Source organism: Rhincodon typus, chromosome 1 (assembly GCF_021869965.1).
Source record: "Rhincodon typus isolate 14 chromosome 1, sRhiTyp1.1, whole genome shotgun sequence".
NCBI classification, from domain to species: domain Eukaryota; kingdom Metazoa; phylum Chordata; class Chondrichthyes; order Orectolobiformes; family Rhincodontidae; genus Rhincodon; species Rhincodon typus.
The window spans coordinates 116,767,247-116,775,022 of NC_063332.1; the positions used below are offsets into that span (position 1 = coordinate 116,767,247).

Genomic DNA, 7,776 nt, shown 5'->3' on the forward strand with positions numbered 1-7,776 from the left:
CAAACATCTTCAACAGACCTGATGCTTAAAACAGGTACTGAAAAGTGAAGCTGCTCAATGAGATTTATATTTTTAGGACAATATGATGAGCAAGGTCAGCTATGAAGTGACAGTTGTGAAGCCCTTTTGATATCTGCAGTAGGGGTCAAACTGAGTTGTGTTCTGTCAGCAACACTTGTGGATAAATTTTTTTCTCCTTGGTGATGGTATACATTCAGGTCACCTACAGAGGGTAGCAGGAACTGCAGATGCTGGAGAATCTGAGATAACAAGGTGTAGATCTGGATGAACACAGCAGGCCAAGCAGCATCATAGGAGCAGGAAAGCAGACGTTTCGGGCCTAGACCCTTCTTCTTTTCTGATGCTGCTTGGCCTGCTGTGTTCATCCAGCTCTACACCTTGTTATCTCACCTACAGAAGGTGTCTGTTTATCTATCCGAAGTGCCAGGAGGTTGTTCAGCCTTTCTCATCTGTTACCCAAAACCAAACATGCATCAAGTCATCATCTGAGATTTACTCTCTGCTGACAATGCCACACTAGCATTCCAAAGTATGGAACACCTTCAATGGCAAATAGAGAGCTCAGTTTGATTAGCTACATCAGAGAGACAAATGTCACAGACAAGGATATCACCATACTATCATCTACCAACTTTGTCAATGTGATGCTGGAGGTTGTTGACCTCCACATATCTAGACTCCATACTCATTAGCAATCTTTTATGTGATGCTAAGATCAACGCACAGCCTAAAAGCTACAGCTATTATGGCCAAACTGAATAAGATTATAAAACAGCAGCAGCCTGACTGAGGACACCAAACTGCAAGCCTAGTAAGCCTATGACCACCACGCACTTCTTTGTCATTGAGAAAATGTTAGAAGCTACGATTTACGATGTTATAACAGGGCACTTGAATTATTTCAAAGTGGTCAGGCAGAGCCAACATCAAAGGGAAATCATATTTAACTAAATTTTTGGAGTTCTTTGGAGAAGTAACTTATGGTGTAGGTAAACAAGAACCAGTGGATGTATTGCATTTAGATTTCCAGAAGGCATGTGACAAGGCGCCACATCTAAGATTATTGCAGTTGCCTAAGCAAGAAAGCTAATAGAATGTTATAGTTTACTGTGAGTGGAATTGAATGCTTCAGTCAACCAGGGCATCGGTCTGGGGTACTGTGTACAGTACTGGTTACTGTACATATACATGTACAGTATACATGTTAATGCATTGGATGCAGTTCAGAGAAGGTTTATGAGATTAATACCTGGAACGAATGGATTCGCCCATGTGGAAAGGCTGGACAGGCTCTGGAATTCATAAGAATCAGTGATACCAGTAAGGGGACTTGACCAGGTGGTGTTGAAAGGATGTTTCTCCTTGCGGGAAAATCTAGTACTAGGGATCATAGTTTAAAAATAAGGGGTGTCCACTTAAAAAGGACACAAGAAAACATTTTTTTTTTCTCTCTCAGACCATTGGATGTCTTTCGAATTCCCTTGCTCAAAAGGCAGTGGATGTAGAATCTTTAAACATCCTTAAGGTAGAGGTAGATGGATTCTTGATTACCAAGGGAATGAAAGATTATTAGGTATATTCAGGAATGTAGAGCTGAGGTTAAAATCAGATCAGCCATAGAGTCATACAGCATGGAAACAGACTCTTCAGCCCAACTAGTCCTAGAACCCCTATAGTGGGGAAGCAGGCCTTCCGGCTCATGAAGTCCACACCGATCCTTCAAAGAGCATCCCACCCAGACCCAACCCCAACCCCATCACCCTAACTCCACATTTCCCCATGGTTAGTCTACCTAGCCTGCACATCGCTGGATACTATGGGCAGTTTAGCATGGTCAATCCACCTAACCCGCACATCTTTGGACTGTGGGAGATAACCAGATCACCTGGAGGGAACCCATGCAGATGCGTGGAGAACGAGCAAACTCCACACAGACAGTCACCTGAGGGTAGAATCAAATCTGGGTCCCTGGCGCTGTGAGGCAGCAGTGCTAACCACTAAGCTACCATGATGCACCGACCATGTTCCCAGGCTAAGCTAGTTCCACTTGCCTTCATTTGGCCCATGTCCTTCCAAATCTTTCTTATTGATGTATTTATCCAAATGTCTTTTAACTATTGTAACTGTACTTGCATCCAAAACTTCTGGCAGTTCATACCACACACACGAGTTCAGAAAAGACTTACGAGGATGTTACCAGGCTTGGAGAGGCTGGGGCTATTTTCCCTGGAGCATCGGAGGCTGAGGGGATGACCTTATAGAGGTTTATAAAATCATGAGGGGCATAGATAGGGTAAATAGACACGGTCTTTTCCCTGGGGTGGAGAGTCCAAAACTAGAGGCATAGGTTTAAGGTGAGGGGAAAGATTTAAAAGGGACCTAAGGGGCAACTTTTTCACATACAGCGTGATGCATATATGGAATGAGTTGCCAGATGAAGTGTGGAGGCTGGTGCAATTACAACATTTAAAAGGCATCTGGATGGGTATATGAATAGGAAAGGTTTAGAGGGATATGGGCCCAATGTTGACAAATGGGACTAGATTTATACAGGGTATCTGGTTGGCATGGACGAGTTGGACCGAAGGGTCCGTTACCGTCCTATATATCTCTAAGACCATATGATATGAACCACTCCATGTAAAAAATAAAAGTTGCCCCTCATGTTCTTCTTAAACTTTCTCCACTCACCTTCAAAACATGTCCCCTAACTTTGAACTCCCCCACCCTAGGGAAATGAACCTTGGTATTCAACTTATCTATGTCCTTCAGATTTTATAAACCTCTATAAGATCACCCCACAACCTTCTAAGCTCCAGTGAAAGCAGTCCAAAACTATCCAGCTTATTTTTATAACTCAAACCCTCCATTCCTGGCAACATCCTGGTGAAGTCAATTATGAGGCCATTGTGCTATAAGTTGCCAAGACGAAATATCAGGTGTTGTTCTTCCAGTTTACATTTGGCCTCACTCTGACCATGGAGGAGGCCAAGGATGGACATGTTGTCAGGGGAGTGGGAGGGGAAATTAAAATGGATGGTAACCAGAAGATCAGGTTGGTTGATGGTCCAAAATGGTTGATTTTCCTTGGGTGATGGTTAGCCCAAAAACGTTGACTTCCCTGCTCCTCGGATGCTGTCTGACCTACTGTGCTTTTCCAGCCTCACACCTATAGACTCTGGCTTCCAGTATCTGCAGTCCTTATTGTCTCCCACATCCTGGTAAATCCTTTCTCAACCCTCTCCAATTTGATAAAATCCTTCCTATAATTGGCCGACCAGAACTACACGCAGTACTCCAGAAGTGGCCTCACCAACATCCTGTACAATCTCAACATAACGTCCCAACTTCTATACTCAAAGGTCTGATCAATGAAGGCAAGCATGCTAAATGCCTTCTTAACCACATATCTACCTGTGACACAAATTTCAAAGAATTATGTACCTGAACCCTTAGGTTTCTCTGTTCTACAGCAGAGCAGGCTTGAAGAACTGAGTGGCTTACTCTCATTCCTCATTCTTAGGCTCATATATCCTTCACAATGATAATGTGTTCAGTAAGTGAACAGTTTCCACCTTTGCTATATTAGACATATCCATGGCATCCCTTTTGCAGGACAAGGTCACCAATTCATAAATTGTACAGTGTGCTAATACCATTAGCATATACCTATTGTTAAGCTGATGACACCTGCACTGCTTATGTTCATGAGATAGATGTCAGCCTTATTCCTAATGACCTTCTGTATAGGAAGCCTGTCACTGGATCGTCACCTCACAGGCAAACATACCTCAAGGCACAGGTGGTTGCAAAGGATAGACGAAGATGAAGATGTTGACATTGATAATTGGGAAGATAGTCGTTGATGCTTATCAGCTCTAGAGCCTGGGTTTGGAAATGCATTAGAAGAGGCAAGTAGAGGAAAAAAAAATCTCAGCTGACCAAGATGATGAGCAGCTTACTGTCTACGTCTGCAGTAAATGTGACAAGAATTTGCCAGGCCGGAATAGAGCTCCAGAACAACATCAGGTAATGCTTAAGACAAAGTTTACCACCATGACACAAACCATCATTTTGAAACATAAGATTGCCACTGCAAATGGTACTATTGGACAGAATGAAAATAGATGAAAAGAAAGTACCAAATAAGTTGGCAGTGCACAATGTAGAAAATTCGGTCTGAATGAAATGCTTTCGAGATTGCTGGGGGAAGGAAGGATGGAGATTGCAGACTCCAACCACAATCTTTCAATTCGGTAACAGCAGTCAGGTAGATTTGTAAATTTTACAACCATTTCCAAAAAAAAAACAGAGGGAAACACCTGGCAATTACAGGGCATCAGCTTAATATCAGTGGAACCAGTATATTTAGAGACAATAATCTGGAGCAAAATTAATCACTGCTCAAATGTAGCTAATAGTCAAGAGAATAGTAACAGGAGGTCATTCAGCAGATCATTGCCTGGTTCACCAGGCAGTCACATGGCAGATGAAATTTAATGCAAATAACTGAATTTCAGTAGGGTGAATGAGCAGAGGCAATGTTAACCAACTGGTGTAATTGAAAATAATGTGTAGGAACAGAGGGACCTGCAGGCATAGATACACCAGTCTTTGAAACTGCCAGGTAAAGTGAAAAGTCTGTTAACAATACACATATATGCTTGGCCTTATACATATAGATACCAAGTACAAAATCAAAGAATGTATGTTGAATTTTTCCAGCCAGATAAATACTGTGGCCACGAGAGCAGGTCAGTCGCTGAGAATTCTGTGCTGAGTGACTCACCTTCTATCTCCACAAAGTCTACCAGCTGTAAGGCATAAGTCAGATGTGTGATGGAAGAATCTCTAATTGTCTAGATGTGTGCAGCTCCATCAACATTCAAGAAGCTCAATATTATTCCAGACAAAGTAGCCCACTTGATTGGCAGCATATCCACTAAGGTAAACATTCATTCCCTCTCACATTGACAGTGAGTAGCATGTAATGTGCATCATATACAAGATGTATGATACCAATGTGCCAAGGTTCAATCAATAGTGCAATCCAAATCTACAACCTCTATCAGCTAGAATAACAAGGACAACATGACATCTGGGGACACCATGATCTGTAACTTACTCTTCATATATAAATGTACATACATACAAAATAAGAGCAGAAGTAGACCATTTAGTCCCTCAACACAACTCCACCATTTGATATGATTACAGTTGATCTATTTCTGTTTCAAATTCTACAATCCCATCTACCCTGATAACCTTTCATTCACCTGTCTAACAAGGATCTATTTATCTCTGCCTTAAGAGATTTAATAACCCCACCTCCAATGCCTCATCAGGTGGAGACTTCCAAAGTTGCACAACCCTCAGAGAAAAAAGTTCTTCCCCATCTCAGTTTTCGAAGGGCAACTTCTAATTTTAAAACAATGCCCCCTAGGTCTGAACTGAATCCACAAGAGGAAACATTCTTACCATGTCCATTTTGTTAAGACCATTCAGGATCTACTAGGCTTCAATCAGATCATCCTGGACTCCTCTAAATGCCAGTGAAAACAAGACAGCCCATTCAACGTCTCCTCATAAGGCAATTCATTTATTCTAGGTATTAATCTAATAAACCTCCTCTGAACTGCTTTCAATGCATTTACATCCTTCCTGAAGTAAGCAGATCAAAACTGTACATAGTATCATGATGTGGTCTCACCAATGCCTTGTAGAACTGAATCAATGACATCCCTCGTTTTGTGGTAAATTCTTCTCAATGTAGGACAGCATCCCAGTAGCCTTCTTGATTACATGCCGTACCTGCATACTAACTTATTGTGACTCACCCACTAGAACACCTGGATACCTCTGAACCTTAGAATTTCAAAGTTGTTCTCCATTTAAGTAATACTCTGCTTTTTCATTTTTCCTGTCAACCAAAAACAAAATGTTGGTCCCTGTAACCTATAATGAACAGGGTAAGATCATAGTTTGAGAGAGAAGAGAGGTTTTGATAAAACTATACAAGGCACTAGTCAGACCCCAGCTGAAATGTGATAAACAGTTTTGGGGCCTTTATCTAAAGAAAGATACACTGGCATTGGAGGCAGTCCAGAGAAGGTTCACTAGGCTGATAGCAGGTAGGGTTGGACTATCTTATGAGAGGAGGCTGACCAGGTTGAACCTGGATTCAATGGAACTTCATAGAGTGAGAAATGACCTCATGGAAACATACAAGATACTTAGGGGATGTGACAGGCTAGATGCAGAAAGGTTGTTGTCCCTTGTGGGAAAGTCGAGGACTAGAGGGCATAATCTCAGAATAAGAGGTCACCAGTTTAAGACAGGTGAGGAGGGATTTCTCCCCTCAGAGGGTGGTGCATCTGTGGAATTCCTTACCATCAAGGGTTGTTGAGGAAGGATCATTAAGTATATTGAGGCTGAGATAGGCAGATTTTTAAGCTGTAAAGGGAATCAAGGGATATGGAGAAAATGCAGAAAAGAGGAGTTGAGGATAATTAGGTCAGCCATGACCTCACTGAATGATGAAGCAGACTTGATGGGCTGAATGGCCTATTTCTGTTTCTACCTCTTATGGTTAAAGACAGAAATGCAGACAAATGTAGTCAGTAGGATTTGAGTGGATTTTTAATCCATCACCTTAACCACTCAGCCACAACTACCAGGCCATCCTAACTTAGAAATATATTGTCATTCCTTCACTGTTACCAGACCCAAGGCTTGGTCCTCCCTTCCTAATGTCACTGTATGCCTATACCAGATGGACTGCAGCACTTCAGGAATGTGGCTCACCAACAATTTCTCATGGCTAATGAGCAATGGCTAAGAAATACAGGTCAGTGACACCCATATCCAACGAAAAAAACAAAATCATGTCTAGATGACTGAAGGATATGGTGCCAGAGTTGCACTTGGAAGACCACGGTGTTACTTTCTCTTGGAGGCCAAGGCACCGAGCCAGCAGTTTCTATGGGTATGTTTCGAGAGACAGTATATCCAAACTTGGAGGCTATTTGTAAGGAAGAATGAGTCAACTTTAGTCAAAGATTAGACGGCAATATGATCATCCATGATAGGTTGAGGGTGACCTGAAGCTCGCTCAGAACTGGGCTGGCAATCTGGATGAAAATGCAAAGTGGAGCAATGATTATTCAGGGCAGTGATTGGTGAGGTTCATGGGATAAGAAGCCGCTGACTGAGGTTAGCTCCAAATGTGTAGAAATGTGGGACGTTTGGTGAAAGAGAAGGATTTTACTATTCCTAAGCCACATGCGGGTTGCCATGTTGGATCCATTCGAGGATGCCAGGAGGAGCAGCCAGAGTGGCTAAAAGGTTTGTTCAAGGAAATCTAATCCTAGGTTAATGACAGGAGTGAACAATGTATGAGGAGTCATGAAGGACTGGAGTAGCAATTTGGTGGTGAAACAGCTGACAAAGAAATAGAGAGAGGAAATCAGGCTGGTCTGAGAAGTGCTGACAATGGAATAAATGATCAATTCTGTGCTAAGTCCTGACATATATTACATAATTTTAAAACTCTAATTTCAGGTGATGCAGATCACAATGTTTTACTGACCAATATAGTCAACTAGAAACAGTTAACCTTTACCACTAGAAAAACTAACACTGTTGGAGACAACAAGGTGCAGGGCTGGATGAACACAGCAGGCCAAGCAGCATCATAGGAGCAGGAAGGCTGACGTTTCGGGCCTAGACCCTTCATCAGAAAAGGGTCAAGGCCCG

General features: G+C 42.2%; 1 protein-coding gene across 1 annotated transcript in view; it reads right to left on the reverse strand.

The window, feature by feature from the left end:
• LOC109928744 (ankyrin-2-like) overlaps positions 1-7,776 on the reverse strand; it is a 909,810-nt gene that overhangs the window by 31,485 nt on the left and 870,549 nt on the right. The window lies entirely within an intron of this gene.